The sequence below is a fragment of the Patiria miniata genome, unplaced genomic scaffold (assembly GCF_015706575.1).
Source record: "Patiria miniata isolate m_02_andy unplaced genomic scaffold, ASM1570657v1 HiC_scaffold_10, whole genome shotgun sequence".
Lineage (NCBI taxonomy): Eukaryota > Metazoa > Echinodermata > Asteroidea > Valvatida > Asterinidae > Patiria > Patiria miniata.
Genome location: NW_024037048.1, coordinates 15534120 through 15550456, shown reverse-complemented (window position 1 = coordinate 15550456; position 16337 = coordinate 15534120). Strand labels below are relative to the sequence as shown.

Below are 16337 nucleotides of genomic sequence, written 5' to 3'. Positions count from 1 at the left end.
GTCCAAAAAATTACGGCGTGGGGTTCAGGGCCCGCTTAATCATGGGCCCCGAATTTTTTGTAATTCTAAATGCTCTGTGGCGATCTGAGGAAATTTCTGACCACTTTTAACCATTTTTTGTTTCGAAATGATGGTAGTGTACCCAGTGCCTACCTTTATTGCGACGTCACTTAAAAACAAAATTGGTTTTTTTTTGGCGGGGCGGGGCGGGGGGGGGGCATGGTTCCCTCCCCCCGGATCCGCCTTGTCCGCTGTTCGTCTTAAAATATGAAGCACAAGCTCTGTTTGCATGCAGGGTTCCACTCAGCATGCCACTTAGATTCCGTTGAATATTTTCTTGAAATGGCGATAGTTGTATTTGCTGAATACTTTGAAAGTGTTTGGTCAGTTGGTACACAAATAATAATTAAAAAAAATATGGGACATTATTCGGTTAACAAACAAAATGGGGATGATGCTAGTAGTCAAACCGGTGCGCTGATTTCCAATCCGGAACATAATTATTTTTGTAACGACCGTACCTTGACTGCGGTGCCCACCTGAATTCCGCCGCTACTTACTTGGTATGAGATCGATTGTCCTTGATAATGCAGAAAATGTATGTTCATTGTGATGCCTACAATTTCAAATGCAAGCAATTTAAAAAAGAAACATAGAATTATTTGCTTTTGAAATTTTTTTTTCGTGAGAAGCAACAAAATGGCTTTAAAAACTTAAGAAGGTCGCAACTAAACTGTTGAAGTTTCAGCTCAGTGGATACTATCATTGAGAAAAAGCAGAGAAAACGTATGCACTATTTTGTTGGATCTCGTAACTTGATTCCGTTGCCAACACCTTAACAATTCTTTTGTAATTTTAAAAACACCTTCAAAGTTTTCAAACGATTATAACAGGCAAAATACTTTCACCGGGTATTTGATACCAGTCTTATCTTCACTCTCAGCATTGCAAGGTTTCTGTCATTAAATGTACTTTTCCGGGCAATTGCAAATGATCCTACGTGGCCTTAAATTCTTTTTGCACACAGATTTCTCTAAGAAAATCTGGGCATTTCTTTTAGTAGTTACTGTCAAAAAAAAGAGAACTAAGATGAAAACAAATATTGATCACACCAATATTTAGTTGCTGTGTAATCAGATTCTTTGGAATTTGTCTTCTTGTATTTATTTTTTAAATCGGAATTGTATTCGCAACCGTTGTCCTATTTTTTTCTTGATTTGTTCATCACTTTGTAATTCGTTTGTGATTGTTTATCAACTTCGGGAATCATAACATATAGGTTTTCCCGTCCAATTTCGCAACTTGTTCGTCCAATCTGAGAGACTGTTCATTACATTGAAAAAAGGTCGCATTTAGCGCATTCGATTTTTTAAAAATATTTTACACCCCCAAAGCGTGAAGGCAACTTTTTCGTGCAAAAGAAAATCCATTTCTTTTGTTGGTTTTCGATTTTGCACTGAGTGTCGGCGAATTTTTAAGAGGTAGTATTCATTTTCAACGAAAGTGCAATGGAATAAGGAGTCCATTTAATTTGCAATTCGCAATTCGCCAATCGTATTGGCCATAAAAAAAATCAAATTTATATGATTTTTTCTTTTTTTTTTTACTTCCAAAGAGTGATTACAACAATTAACAAAGTAATAACTTAATTGTTCTTACATAAAAATCTGTATTTTGACATAGTATTATATCGGCGAGTGTTCTAAATGTATTTCCTTCTATCACTTTGACACTTTACATTGATACAGTTCTGTTCTGCTTTTTTCATATTCCCTTCCCAGGCATTCCAATCTTTGAAATAGCTGTACATTCCTTAATCCAAACTTTTCAAAAGCCATGTCATTTTATACTCCGTTTTATCACTCTAACACAATATCTTGCTCATGCAACTTCCAAATATCATTGAACCGTGCTACTTTTGTAAACGTATGCATCAAAGTGAATTCCCGAGCGGGACTGAAATTTAAAGCACAAGAAATTCAATGCACAAGTCACGTAATGTGTTGCTTACTTTTCAAGCGTGAATGAAGAATACCCTCAATTATTTTGAGCTGTCGCTATTAAAGTTCAACCGGGTGTGAAAAGGTCTGCATGTTTTATGCGATTTTGAATAAAAATGTTTTATTATTATTATTAGCAAAGTATGAAATTGGGCGGGAAACCCTATACTATTTCATAGTGAATGAAAAAGTTCATTTCTGCTTTAAAACTCATAGTGAACTGGAGTTAAAAGTAAATTTGCCTGGACAAGTGCAACAAAAGCTTAGAATGCCAACGAACTTTTGACCGAGTTACTAGTGTCTCAAAAAAAAAAGATTCATGACTTCACAAAAATTAATTTGAAAAAAAAATCGTTTCAATAATAACGTTTAAACAAATTGATAGCTTATTTCACGAATCAGTCAATTCGAAAGAAATTGAACAATGCGACATTAAAACAGGTTGTTTTTCTTGACGAATTCGGCCGAGAAAACCTACTATTTTAATTACTTGACCCTAATAACTTGGTGAGTATCTGTTTTTGAGTGGCAATGTATCCCAATGAGAAAAAAATCTCACTCATTTATCTTAATTGATAATAAAATAGTATTAAAATGTAAACGTAACCAGTATTCGTTTGTATGGTTTTTTTTTCAGCCTACACTGAATTCCTTGTGATCTCTTCTTGGACCTGATCTTCAAGAACGAACCATCGAGGTGGGTGTGGTGAGGTTTAATTAATGATTCTATCAGGACCGGGGAAGGGGCAAGATGTAATCCGCCCCCCCCCCAAAAAAAAAATACTACAGCTCCGGAACGCTTCGCCCTATCGGAATGCATTTTGGTGACCTTTCTTAACTCTTATTGGCGGGCGAAATAAAAAAAAATCGATTTGATGGGTTGCCACGACAACCGGTTTTATAAACTAGGCTTTTCATAAATGTTAGCCCCTTGATCCCTCATACGCCACTGTTATATAACAAAGAAAACATTCTTCGAACAATGATTCCTCCAATCTCATTTTTTGGGGTTTTTTTTTCTTCAAATCTGACGGCGGATTGTCATGAATTTTAGACTAGTTCTCCTGTTTATCAAACCTCAATATTTTTCTCTACTCTTCCCGTTTTTAAAAACTATTTTATAAAAAAAATCTCACCTGATTTGTTTCAGTTTAATCGTTGTTATTCTGTACAGAATGAAAATCTTCGTGGCAACCGTTCTTTCAATCGCCCTCCTTCTGGGTAACTCCGTCAACCTCCGAGCTTCCGTTACTGGGCCGGTTCCCTCGGACGGTGATGGTCCTGCGTCTCAGGCGTGTCCGATGTGCTGCCAGGGGTCGGCTGCAATTCCCGGCATACCAGGTCTGCCTGGGTCCTTAGGTCAGCCAGGGTCAAAGGGCGAGCCAGGTCAAAAGGGTGATATTGGACAGATTGGACCTATAGGTGAGCGTGGAGCAGCTGGGCCTCAAGGGGACGAAGGCATAGGCCAGCCCGGAAAAATTGGTCCAAGAGGAGTCCCAGGTGTTGTAGGGCCAACGGGGGAATCTGGTGTCAAAGGTCAAAAGGGTGAGCCAGGGGAGGCACCAGACGACTCCAACCAGCAGGTAGCATTCACCGTGGTCAGGACGAGCAGCTCGGATACCTCTACGAGTCAGGACACCCGTTTGCCCTTCCAGGCGACCGAGACGCTTCTGCCGGGTACCAGCTTCGATCTCGAGACCGCCACATTCACGTGTGGTGTGCCGGGCACCTACGTGTTCATGTTTTCTGTGTGCAAATATTCCAGCAGCAGCCTGGCCGTTTATCTCCGGAAGAACGGCGACGCGGTTGTCACTGGCCTTAGCAGTGATTCAAGTCGCTATGAGCAGGTGTCTGGGAGCGCGGTGGTGGTTCTGCAGCGTGGAGATACGATGTATCTCACAATGTACGGTAGGGCGGATAGTAGTTCCAATCACTACACCTCATTCAGTGGCTTCCTCCTTTACCCCGAATAAACACAATCCACACATAAAGATACACGAGCATCGTGTTGCTGATTTTTTTAATCGCTTTCCATTTTTGCCGAAACAATAACCAATGAATTAAAACAAATAATGTTCAATGACAATGTCACAAATTATTATGAGTAATGGTTTTGCATTGCGCATGCGCTGATCTGTATACAACAATGGATTTGCCAATTTTTTTTGACTTTCTGCAAAACAAATACTTAGCTTTATGCATGAGTATTGAGATATAGTGAAAAGTATGCGTTACGTTTTTTAACAACGATTTTTTTGTACCCATTGTAGGCCTATCGGGAAGTATTTTGATTTAATATTTTTTCAAAGCAGGCTGGGTCATCATTTTTTTTTAGAAACAAAAGGTTTGCAATAAAGCAGTACCACCATGTATCCAGAAATGTTAACAACTAAAAACAGATTGTGTTTATGGCGTTATCTCGACCAACCTGGATTTTTTAGGCCATGTTTCTGACCGCCATTTTTTTTTATTGCCACATTTGGTCAACATATAAAATAACATGTTTTTTTTCCCGAAAATAAATGCAACTTATTTGTATTAGTGGGTATTGAAAACAGATTAATTCAACACAATAACTGTATCCTAAAGCAAACAAAGTATAAAAGACATACAGACAAACAAACAAAATATTTTGCTACCTACCTGGATAATTTTAGGGCGTTTACTGTAACTTGTTATTTTCTTTGCCTTATGTTCCCTGTATGCCCAGCACAGATGATGTCAATTAAATCAATCCCATGCATGTATCATTTTTTATTTCATGTCACGAAAAAAGTCTCGAGTGATTGAATCTGATTTTCTTATAGATTTTAAGCTTGGCATTTGGATTAACAATTGTTTGAAATATTCTAATGCTATTCACAGCAATTAGAATACACTGGTTTTTATTAAATGATTGCATTATTTTAAACGTTACAATATGTGAGCATTATGTAAAAGTAACAATTGACTGGCTATGAAAACAGTATGCATAAAACCTCATTCTGAGGATTACCAAAAGCACCACCATTGTTGATAAATACTCTCTTTTTTCGATTGGCTTCGTTATGAAAAAAACAACATGATTTTAATTACTTTCAGTTGAAACAGAAACGTGCCTACAGTAATGAAAAAAGTGGAGTTGGCTGTTGTTTTTAAAGCCCGCAAAAGTGCGACAAGTGTTTCTTAATTAACAGACTCCAAATTATATGAAGACTTTCATTGTTCTTAATCATCATTACTTGATTGCATTCAAGAAACTCACTTTAAAAACATCAGTGAAAGTGTGATCCCGTTAGATGGTAAAGAAACAATCTTAACGAAATCAATCAAAACAAAGCACAAATTCCATTCAAGTGAGGAGGGTTTTTCAACTGGTCGGAATTGTCCTTTGTCACTTTATCATTTCATGTGAATTTCTTTGTATTGACTTTTATTTGGATGCCATATTTGGTCAGGTGATGCAAGGCCCCTGCTGACAGCATATCCTTGGATAATGTCTCCAGCCGGCACATGTACATGTAAGCTGAACAAGTACGCTTCCTGGGAATAGGTAGACTCCTGCAAGAAATCAAAGAAAAGGTTATAATGGACCCTTCCTGCATGTCAATCAACAGTGCACATTGGCCAATCAGATCACAACTTTTGATCAGGTGACCACAGTAGCTCAGTCAGACTGGGTCACAAGCACTGTTAGATTTATTGCTCACCCCGCCCCCATTTTTTTGCACCAGCGGTTAACACCCCCCCCCCCCCCCCCGAGTATTCTGTAAAGAGTGCCCTTTTTACACAAGTAACTTTTTAGTTTTTACACAAGTGTCCTTAGTTTTGTTTAAAAAGTTTCTTGTTTCGCCAGCGGCTTGTAAAGAATTTTTGGTATTTCGTGTAAACGTCAGCAATTGTGCCGCCATGAAAAGCGCCACCCATTGACCTACCGCCGTTTGCGAGTTAACCACGCCCCTTAGACAACTCTATAAGCCATTCGCCATCTTTGAATTATTGATTTCGGGGGGGGGGGGAGGGGGCATTACAATGAAAATACGTCTCATCATGCAACTGTAGCTGAGAATGATGGGATGTCTTTTCATTGTAATGCCCCCCCCCCTTCAAAGATGGCGGTATCCGCAAAACAGCTCATGGAATTTTGTACGTCAATTTTTGTTTGTCTCCGATTTTGGCATTCCACGTGTATTTGTATATCATGTTTAGACAATATTTCACAAGCTGCGTTGACGCAATTCCTCCGTGATAGGTTAATTGTCTGATAGTGGCCATTATCGCCGGTTTGAAAAGCACCCCATAGGAAGATGGTACCCAGCCCCGTCCCCCTACGCCCCGCTTTTGGATTTTACGGAGGCCGGGGGACTAGTGAAAAAAAAAATCTACATGTACCTTCAACACAAATTGGCGACCCCCCCCCCCCCCAATAAAAATGACCTGGCTTAAAATCGTGCAATCTCTATAGACATTAAAAGTAATTTTCACAGCTCTCAAATAGCGAGCGTGTGGTTTTACAGTGGTGGATCTATAGGCAGTCACCCCCCCCCCCCCACCCGGCGCAAATAATCACAACATTTTCCAGATCCCCCCACCTTGACATCGTATCCCCCAGCCAAAGCTAGATCCACCCCTGTTTAGGATTTCACGCTAGTTCCTGCTATAGTGAGTAGGTTTGCGTAATTGTGAAGTAAGTGCCCTTAGATTAGCCACTCATTATTTTCATGGGAATTGCCAACACTACAACAGACATTTTTGCATGACACTTAGAAATTACGGTTTTTGCAAAAAGTGTAAACAATCAGTTACAGAGGATTACTTCTGCGCTTACAGGGATAGCACAGGATTTCTGTGCTAGTGTGCTAGATCATCAGCACAGAATTGTGTGCTTAAACCATGAAATTGAGTCTATTGAGTTAGTAGTGGCTTTGTGTACTTACATGACAATGAGCTGAGCCTCCTGGGAATGTTGGAGAAGCAATTCACGGATCCGCATCTGTCTGTTGGTCTGAAAGAAAAAGAAAGATTTCAGGCGAAAAAATGGAGTGATTTATTGATGTTTAATAAAGTCGAGTTCCATGCACTTGGCAAATCAAATGAACTGAGAGTTGTACGGAAAAATGGATTGAAAGTGATAATCTCATTATTGAAAATCACCCACCAGAATGTCAAAGGTTGGACACAATTAACAGATGTTGCAAGACTGGACTTAAAAACACACAAACCAGGGACTTGGCGTAAAGTGGACACTGGGAAAGGTTTAAGTGTATTGTCTCCATGCATGGACAAAAGAGGGCGCTTTATAGTCAAACAAGCAGAAGCTGGAATGAGGGACACTTCACTGGTTCACTCATGCTGGTTATCGTGTATTTGGTACCAGCATTTATAAGCCACGATGGCGCCCAAATGGTTTTCTCTGTGGAAGGGGGGGGGGGCTTGAGCGCAAGAAGGAGATTCTACCTTCTCGTTGAGCGTAGTGACTTCTACCTTGCTGATCTTCCAAGGAAACTTCTCCGTGGTCTCCCCTGCTTCTTCATCCAGCATCCAGGGTTTGGACAGCTCCTTGAACCGTCTCAGGCTCTACTTCTTGGGCTTACTGTTCAGGTCCGGGATGACCTCCACGTCCGAGCAGTTGATGCAGAACTTGCTGAGCATGTTGGCCATGTTCATCTTCTCCCTGCTGTCCATTTGCTCCTTCTTGCCCGTGGTGGCAAAGACGCGCAGCTTGCATTTCCCCCAGTTGGATTTCAAGGAGATGAGGTGAGGGATGAGTAGGTCAAGCCTGGGCGGGGGAAGGGGGGAGGGGTTCACAAACAAAAATTATTTGAAACATATATTAAAATAATAAGGCCAACCAAGAACAAAAAGTGTGGTGTTTTCTATTACATATAAAAAACAACTGTGTGGTAGGGTAGGTAAAAATCTGTTTTGGGGGATTAGACATTTCTATAGCCTACAAATATAGGGTGGGATGATAGTCATTAAAATTTACTTTTTTTCTCTATTTTGCATGCATTAGTTAACATGTGAATCATTCTGCACTACTGACCAACTTGCACAAAAATAAATATAAAGTTAATAGTTTTCACTGTGGGGGGGGGGGGGGGTGCTTGAGCGCAAGGGGGAGATGTTACCTTCTCTTTGAGCGTGGTGACTTCTTCCTTGCTGATCTTCCAAGGAAACTTCTCCGTGGTCTCCAGGCTGCTTCCTCATCCAGCATCCAGGGTTTGGGAGCTCCTTGATGATTGTGTTGGTCTTGATCTTACCCAACCCACCAATCTAGACGGAAACCAATCAGGAAGGAAAATTTGAATGCATTTGCTCTAAATAAATTGTGTCCAGGTCTTGGAAATTTAGACCAACGTTAGTGCTGACAAAAAAGCGAGAAACCTGGAGAAATCTCGTTTAATGGTCTTGTTATACATTTTGCCACTTTGACTTAATTTTTTAAAGACCTGCTTGCATTTTACTCAAACTGTTCATCAAAATTCATTCCGCAAAGTCTTCTTCAAGTACTCAACTGTGAGTACACATTTCGGTACTCAAAATACTTATCGAAATATTCATTAAAATAATTCACCAGAGGTACACAAGACTTGTAAAAAGGTACTCAATTAATACAAAACCTCAGGATTCATTGAAAACAAATGAATCGACTCATAAAGTAGTACTCAGTAAAAAGTAGTCTACTTGTCAAAAAAAAAACTACTCAACTCATACTCGACTTATCGCAGACTGCTTCACTCGTCAAGCAGACTCGACTTAAAAGACCGTAGTTATCAAACAGTACTTCAATCCATTTAAAACTGGTGTTCCAGAGTCCCTAACTTAACTCAACTAAACTCAACTTATAAATTCAAGTTTCAAACACGGGCAAAGTTCTTGTATTATAATTTTCCATTGATTAGACGCTGGAGTCATTCTTCTGAACGACTGCAACACAATCTCGAACGACTCTTATGTGTAGTTGCTCCTCAATGTTTCAAACGTCAAACTTAATTCAACTCTTTGGAATAATTCAGTTCGGCACTTCTCTGAATGCTAGTCTGAAACGTGTGTAGTTGTCAAAAGGTACACAACTCATCAAAATGCAGAAAACTTGAGCTATCCACGCATACTCAGGTCTGACCCTGATGCCCCTCATAAGCCTACCTGCATGAGTGCCTGTGCCCCGGTTCTTAGCGTAGGGCTTGCTACCATGGCTGGGAATGCCTTGATCTTCTGAACATCCACCCATTTCTCCTGAGAGTCTGTCAGAAGCTCCATCCAATGTGTACTCTTCTCACCCTGTATGAAAGGCGGGACAAAATGTTTCCCCTTAAAGCTTAGCATCTATACTTTACTAAAGAAATTAATACTCTACTAAAATAATAATTAAAAATTGCCCAGTCTGCCTACCGTCAGTATTATAGCACAGAGACAGCTTTACTTAAGATAAGAAATGATTTATTAATGGCTATGGATGGACAACAGGTTTCTTTGTTAGTTTTCATTGATTTGAGTGCCGCCTTTGACACAATTAGACCACAACATTTTACTAAATACCCTCCAGAGTAAATTTGGTATTTATGGTACTGCTCTTAAAATGGTTTCATTCTTACTTGTCTGGTAGATCCCAACGACTGTTTCTATAAATGGTAATCTCTCTCAGCAATTTAACATTGATTATGGCGTTCCACAGGGCTCTTGTCTTGGGCCTTTGTTATTTATTTTGTATACAAGCCCACTGTTTGACATCATTAAGACCCATCTTCCACAGCATCATTGTTATGCTGATGATACTCAGCTGTATATTTCTTTTAGCACTGACAACTCAGAAAATCAAAGATCGAGCTGTATTCAGGATTTACGTAACTGGTTGTTGGCTAATGGTTTAATGCTGAATGACAGCTAGTACAACTGAGTTTATGATTATTGGGACCCACAAACAGTTGTCTAAAGTTAACCTTGATTCCATTCATGTTGGTGATTGTATGGTTACACCTGCACCCATTATTCGTAACTTAGGCTCATGGTTTGATGTACATTGTTAGTCAATACAGAGGAAAATCAGTGAACTTACATGTATATATGGAAATCTTTCCCATTCCGGAATCGGACTTTAAGCACATTTTATTTTGTATACTTTCAGTCACTGCTCAGTTTATTGAATTTGAAAAATGATTGTAGGTGATCAGGGAAAATATGGTAATCCTTACTTTTAGGACACCTCTATTTTGTACGAGTTCTGTTCAAAACTGACTTTTGCAGATAACTGTCCAGTACCAAAGTGACTTTGGCAGGCTAAAGAAGTCTTTTTTCTTCAGACAAACTCATGTTAGTTATAATTTTGAAAGCAATTTCAAAGAAAATGTGACTTTCCTACCTTTTTTTGCAGTTTGCCATCTCAATTGCTTTTTAAATTTATTTTCTGTTTGTCATCGTCGTCTTTACCCTTACAAAAATGTTCTATAGAATTCTTTAGAACGTTTTATACAGTTCTATAGAACTCTACAGGCTCGCCAATTCTCTATAGAATTTCTATAGAGGGAGTCTATAGAAATTGTTTACTCTATAGAATTCTATAGATTTCTAAAACAATTTTTTTCTATAGACCCCAAATTTCTATAGAAAGGTATAATTTCTATAGAGAAGTACTTCTATACAAGGATAATTTCTATAGAGAAGTATAATTTCTATAGAGAAGTATTTTTCTATGGCAAAGTACAAGATTATCATTTAATATTAAAAAAAAAAAATAGAAGCTATACATCAATACATTTCCAGCGAGGAAATGAGGTTGTTTGTTAACCATTCATGCTACATGTAATGTATTCACGATCTTCATGATTTGCATAGCTTGAACCATGCTATATAACATAGCGTATGCAGGAAATTTGTCTTTTTACAACTACAAACTATTCAAGGAGGAAGGAACTATTCAAGCACATACAGAAATAATTATTTAGTTTTAGAATGTGAAAGAAGAAACTTAAGTTCCATCTGCATTTTTATTGTAATTAATCCTTCAAAAAGAGCATAAATCACATTACATATCATACTTCATATAGCAATAAAATCATCAAGTCAGGATACCCCTCCTTATGCAGCTCGCCCCAGACGCACCGGATAAACTAGGAGTTAGAATAAACAGAAGGCTACATACTTATCCAATTACCCCCCCCCCCTCCTCTGGCCAGCCCCACACCCAGAATGAGAAGTGACCACCTGCTAAAAGCAAGGTCAGGTTACAACCACTTGTATTGCCTTCCGCTGGTAACCAGTCTCACCCAACATGTTTTATAGTTCCATGCACGGCATGTACATGTACACACGACCTTGCATACCAGTCAGTACCAGAACAGAAACTGCCTGTGTAGCAGATTTGAATTCAGTCAGTTGGACCAAAGTGGACCATGGAGCTATGGTGGGAAGGATCGAGGAATGGGTTTGCTGGAAACAAAAAATACATGTATTGTCATGATTGTACTTGTTTGTACAAGAAGTTTGAGATGAAATTGCTCAAACCATGAATGTTGGCAGTAAAAGGCATGCCTATGGAAACTTTCAAGAATTAATTGCTGTTCTTGCAAACACATTTGATGGAGATTTTACTGTGTGCCTCCATGGTCATGGTGTAATGTTGCCTACATCTCCGGATGATCATGATTTGCACGGTGCTGTACTACTCTGCTAGAATTACGGAAGACGTGATCAGGTCTGGGGGAAAACGATGGTGACTGGTGAGTTAGAAGATTTGATTTAAAACCACCTTAAATTGTTGCAAAATAGAATAGTGACATTATATCAATATTTTATAACAAACTGTCAATGTTGTTGTCTCAGTCATGACGGTATAATACAGTTCGTGATTACCAGATTCCTTCCTCAGCAAAATTGCAAGAGAACATCAATTTTTAAGAACTACAAAAGTACATGTAACTTGTCATGCTTGTTTAATATGGGTCAATTCTGCCCGTCCCATGTTCTGGGTCGCTATAACTCCTTTTTGACATTTGGGATGTTGGTCTGTCGTACTTAGCTACGACAGACCAACATCCCAAATGTCAAAAAGGAGTTCTAGCGACCTAGTTAGTGGGACTACTTCTGCCCAAACTCCCTCCCTAAACCATGGAGAAAGTATTCCTCCATGACTAAACTAAGGGGTGCATCAATAGATATAAATAGGGTCGAATCAACAAATAAGAATCAGCTGACTTGACATGTTTGAGGAATAAGATTCTGAATAAGAACAGCATTGAGGAATAAGATTCTTAGGTCATCATGGCCATGTTTGTTAGTGGACATTAATTCCATTAACATCACACTTTTTTTGTAAAAATTATCATTTACAAAATGAACAATTCATTTTCCCCACTGCAGACTTCCTCAAATGATACATCTAGAATTCTACATCTACCTGTCTCCATGATCCTTTGCGCTATGCATGGATATGATCTACCAAAAACTACCGAGATGAGCTGCAGTATGTGCATGTACAAGACAAAGACTGTCTGACTGCTTCTGCCCCGGCTCTGCAAATTGGAGGCAGCGGCATGCAACAAGCAGTTGGAATCATCATCCTATCTACAAGATGTCAGTTCCGGAAACTACAATGGACATTACTTTTAAAAAGATTATCATAAAGTTTGTTCAATACATACACACATGAACATGCAAATGATATACAGGTATGTCACAGCTTGATAGAATGACTCTTGGAAATTACGATCAGTACTTTCCTTCAAACTTCCAATTCTAGTTGTCAAACGTGTCTGAATACCATTGCCTTTCAACAAAGCTCTATGCATGGTTTTACAAACTGAATATAGGCATGGATTGTTGCAACCATCACAAGTCTTTCATGCATGTGTCTTTCTTGCCAAATTTATAGTATCCCTCTCAGGAAAACAATTCATATAAAAATGTGTTTATTTTACTTTTTTTAGCCCAACTTCTGCTATTTTTTTCACCACATTAACCGTGTACACTGTACAGACTGTGTTCATTATTGGTGCCTTTGATTTAATACACTGCACTGGAAAGATATCTGCTCATCCCCTACATGCACAAATTTGTAAATTCAGAAGATTTTTTTTTTTAAAAGAACAGAATATGTCTGTCCAACTGTAATTGTGTCATGGTTGTTTTCCTGATTTTATTTAGAATAAAGAGTAACGCCATGGTAATGTCACATTTTGAAGTTAACAGGAATCTTTATTAATTTTCAACCAAATTTTTCTCAATGAAAATGTGTAAAAATGTCTGCAAGAATTGTATTAAATGTTCTATTGAAAAACCTACATGTATCATATTTCTAAAGAATTCTATTAAGCGAAGCTTATAGAAAAGGGCCAAACTTCTATAGAACTTTATTGAGTTCTATAGTCTATACAGTGTTGCAAAACAAGCTTTACATTTTCTATAGAGTTCTATAAAAGGTTTTTAGAGAAATTAGAAACTTCTATACAATTCTATAGAGTTCTATAAAATAGTTCATAGAAAAAGTTCCAAATTTTCTATAGAGTTCTATATAATATTTTTATAGAAATTACAGAAATTCTGAATAAAATTCTATAGAGTTCTATAAAATAGTTTATAGAAAAAGTTCCAACTTTTCTATAGAGTTCTATAGAATATTTTTATAGAAATTGGAGGTAACCTCTATGAAATTCTATAGAGTTCTATAGAATATTTCATAGAAAAAGTCCAAATTTTCTATAGAGTTCTATAGAATATTCTAAATAAAACTAGCCTTATTTCTATAGAATTTTGTTCATTGTTCTATAGAAAAGGTATAATTTCTATAAACTTCTATAAACCGCTGTATAGAATTATGGCCCATTTTTCTATAGAATCTCTATAAAATCTCTATAAAACCTTATAGAAGACTTCTAAAGAAACTCTATAAAATTTCTATAGACAAAATTCTATAGAATGCTTTATAGAATTTCTATAGAATTCTTTCTTATAGAATTCTATAGAACTTTTTTGTAAGGGTAACCCCTCGTAAATCAAAACCCTGCCCTCTTTCTACAAAATCAAACCTGCTGATATTCAAGAGGTGTCATTACCAAATTGTCAAATGTGTCAATAAATATCAGAATGTCACTTTTGAGTGTCATTTAGTCAGCTGTTTTGGTGAGTCTTTTAACCTTAGGCGTATATAGGAATGGGGTCCTAAAGAAAGTAAGGATTTATACCGAAAATATTTAGTTTGTGTTTTTTTTCCAATTTGGTACAACTATAGAATGTAATATTGGCTCTTATCTGCTTTTTTTTTAGCAAATGTACTCTTCAAATGCTCTGCCTATAATGAATTGACTAATTGAAGTGTGAATAAAAAGTCTAGACGTGATGACTTACATGTACGTTATCGATCGAGTTGTCTGCTACATATACATCAGCCTACTGCATGCGGACAATAATGGGATATCATCAAACAACAGGCGGCGCCCTTCACAATTAACGGTGTGAAAAGTGACACTCTCATAACCCGTAAAATCCCGGTCGCATTAATTCCTTCCTAACGAAACCATTTCCCAATTCCTAAGCAAACAGAAAAACGGATTACGAAACCCACTTCCCTAATTCCTAAGCAAAAAGAAAAATGGATAACGAAACCAATTCCTATTTCCTAAGCAAAAAGAAAAACGGATAACGGACTTCGAATCCAAAATCCATTCTCGACAGCAAAACGGATAACGAATAACGATTCCCACTTCCCATTTCCTATCGCGTATCGAGAAAGGAATTGGGATTTCTCAATGCATGATGGGAAAATTCGGACTTCGAAACTTTTTCGCAACCTTGTCCCCAGGGTTAACTTTATGTCGTAACTTTCTTTCCTGTATTAAGTACCTGTCAGTGCGTACCGCTCAACACTACGTAAACGAGATTGTATTTGACACCGTTAATTGTGAAGAGCGCCACCTGTTGTTTGGTTTTCCCGATAATGTATGTGGCGGTAGGCTAGGCCTGTGCACCAAGCATGTTTTGTCAGTAGCCCAGGTTGGACGAAGTCTTCATTGCAATACGACTAACGTAGGGAGGAAAGGGAGTCCACCAGCAGGGCTAGTTTTGTCAGGTAAGCCTGGACTATTTACTTGTCAAAATTCAACTTCCTTTCGGCGTACTGGAAAGATTCCCATATCTGGACATTACTCATTTCTCCCTTTAGTGATTTATGCCACAATTCCGGTTTAAAATGTCCAAAAATATTGGATTTAGCAGGGAAATTTGTTACCTAAAAACTATCGTCGGCTTATCGCGGCATCCCTTTATCGCGGCATGGCCAATTTCTCATTTTGTGTTGACTAAACTCCTTTAAGTGGCGATTTTTATCCAGGTCCTCCAGGCCATAAGGACTTACTGCCGAGTCGTATTAAAAAAGGACGATTAAAAAATGTTGTGTTTTTCGGGACTTTTAACGATTTTTAATAAATATTCACATTTTCCAAAACCTGCAAATTTTCCCTCACCGTGTCTGTTAAAACTAAAAGGTACCGTCTATATTTTAACATAAATCATTAATGGTGCTCTGTCCATGGAAGTTCCATTGTCTGGTTCCCCTTCTACAGCTGCAAACACAAAATGAAGTCGAAGGACGATATTTCCACCGCGAAATCGTAAAAACTTTTACGGGATCAAAATAAGGACAGCGCGTAAAAAAATAAAACGGCACACCGTGTAAACTGAATGGCGCCCCCAATCGCCAATCACTAGAATTGTCACAGTAATTTTTCTTCTCCTTTCGGGGAAGGGCAGGGTTTTAAGAAATCATCCTGCAGGGATATAGTCTGTCAAAGTTTAATCAACTTGAACGTTACAGGGAAAAGATCAGACTTTATTCAGGGGATGTTTTGGTAAAACATTAACTACATGTATTGAAAAAAAGTTGAGTTATAAAAACCACAATTCCCACATACCGTGATAATATCCACCTCCATTCGCACATTCCAATCATGTCTATTTTCACAGGTATTTGAAAAGGAAGAGTTATACAACCTAAGAGACAGGACAATTCGGGAAGGTTAGCGGGCAATCTCTAGTCCAAACAAGAAACGTGATAAGTACCGCGATAATAAGGCGTTCCATCCTACATGCTTACTGCCTCTGCCAGCATCCTACTGTCTGAAAAAACACCAAGGACATTTCACTAAATGTCCAGAACTCCAGGTATGGAATCTTTCCGGAGTATTTTTTAACCCTAACCCACCTCACTCCTCCAAAATCCTCCTGGCGGTTTTGGAGGATTCTAGAGGACTGAGGATGAATGGTGATTGAATCAAATGAGGATTCTGGAGGATAGAGGATGAATGGTGATTGAAGCATAGAAGGATTCTGGAGGATTGAGGATGAATGGTGATTGAATCAAATGAG

At 38.3% G+C, this 16337-nt stretch overlaps 2 long non-coding RNA genes across 2 annotated transcripts; one reads left to right on the top strand and one right to left on the bottom strand.

The window, feature by feature from the left end:
* Positions 1 to 8222: 8222 nt before the first annotated feature.
* Positions 8223 to 14450, bottom strand: LOC119738854. The gene is made up of 3 exons (XR_005272515.1): positions 14322 to 14450; positions 9129 to 9263; positions 8223 to 8255 (listed from the first exon to the last, which is right to left on the bottom strand). It is a non-coding gene; the product is annotated as an uncharacterized LOC119738854 (long non-coding RNA).
* On the top strand, positions 10656 to 13149 carry LOC119738861. The gene is made up of 2 exons (XR_005272516.1): positions 10656 to 11698; positions 12339 to 13149. It is a non-coding gene; the product is annotated as an uncharacterized LOC119738861 (long non-coding RNA).
* Positions 14451 to 16337: the final 1887 nt, after the last annotated feature.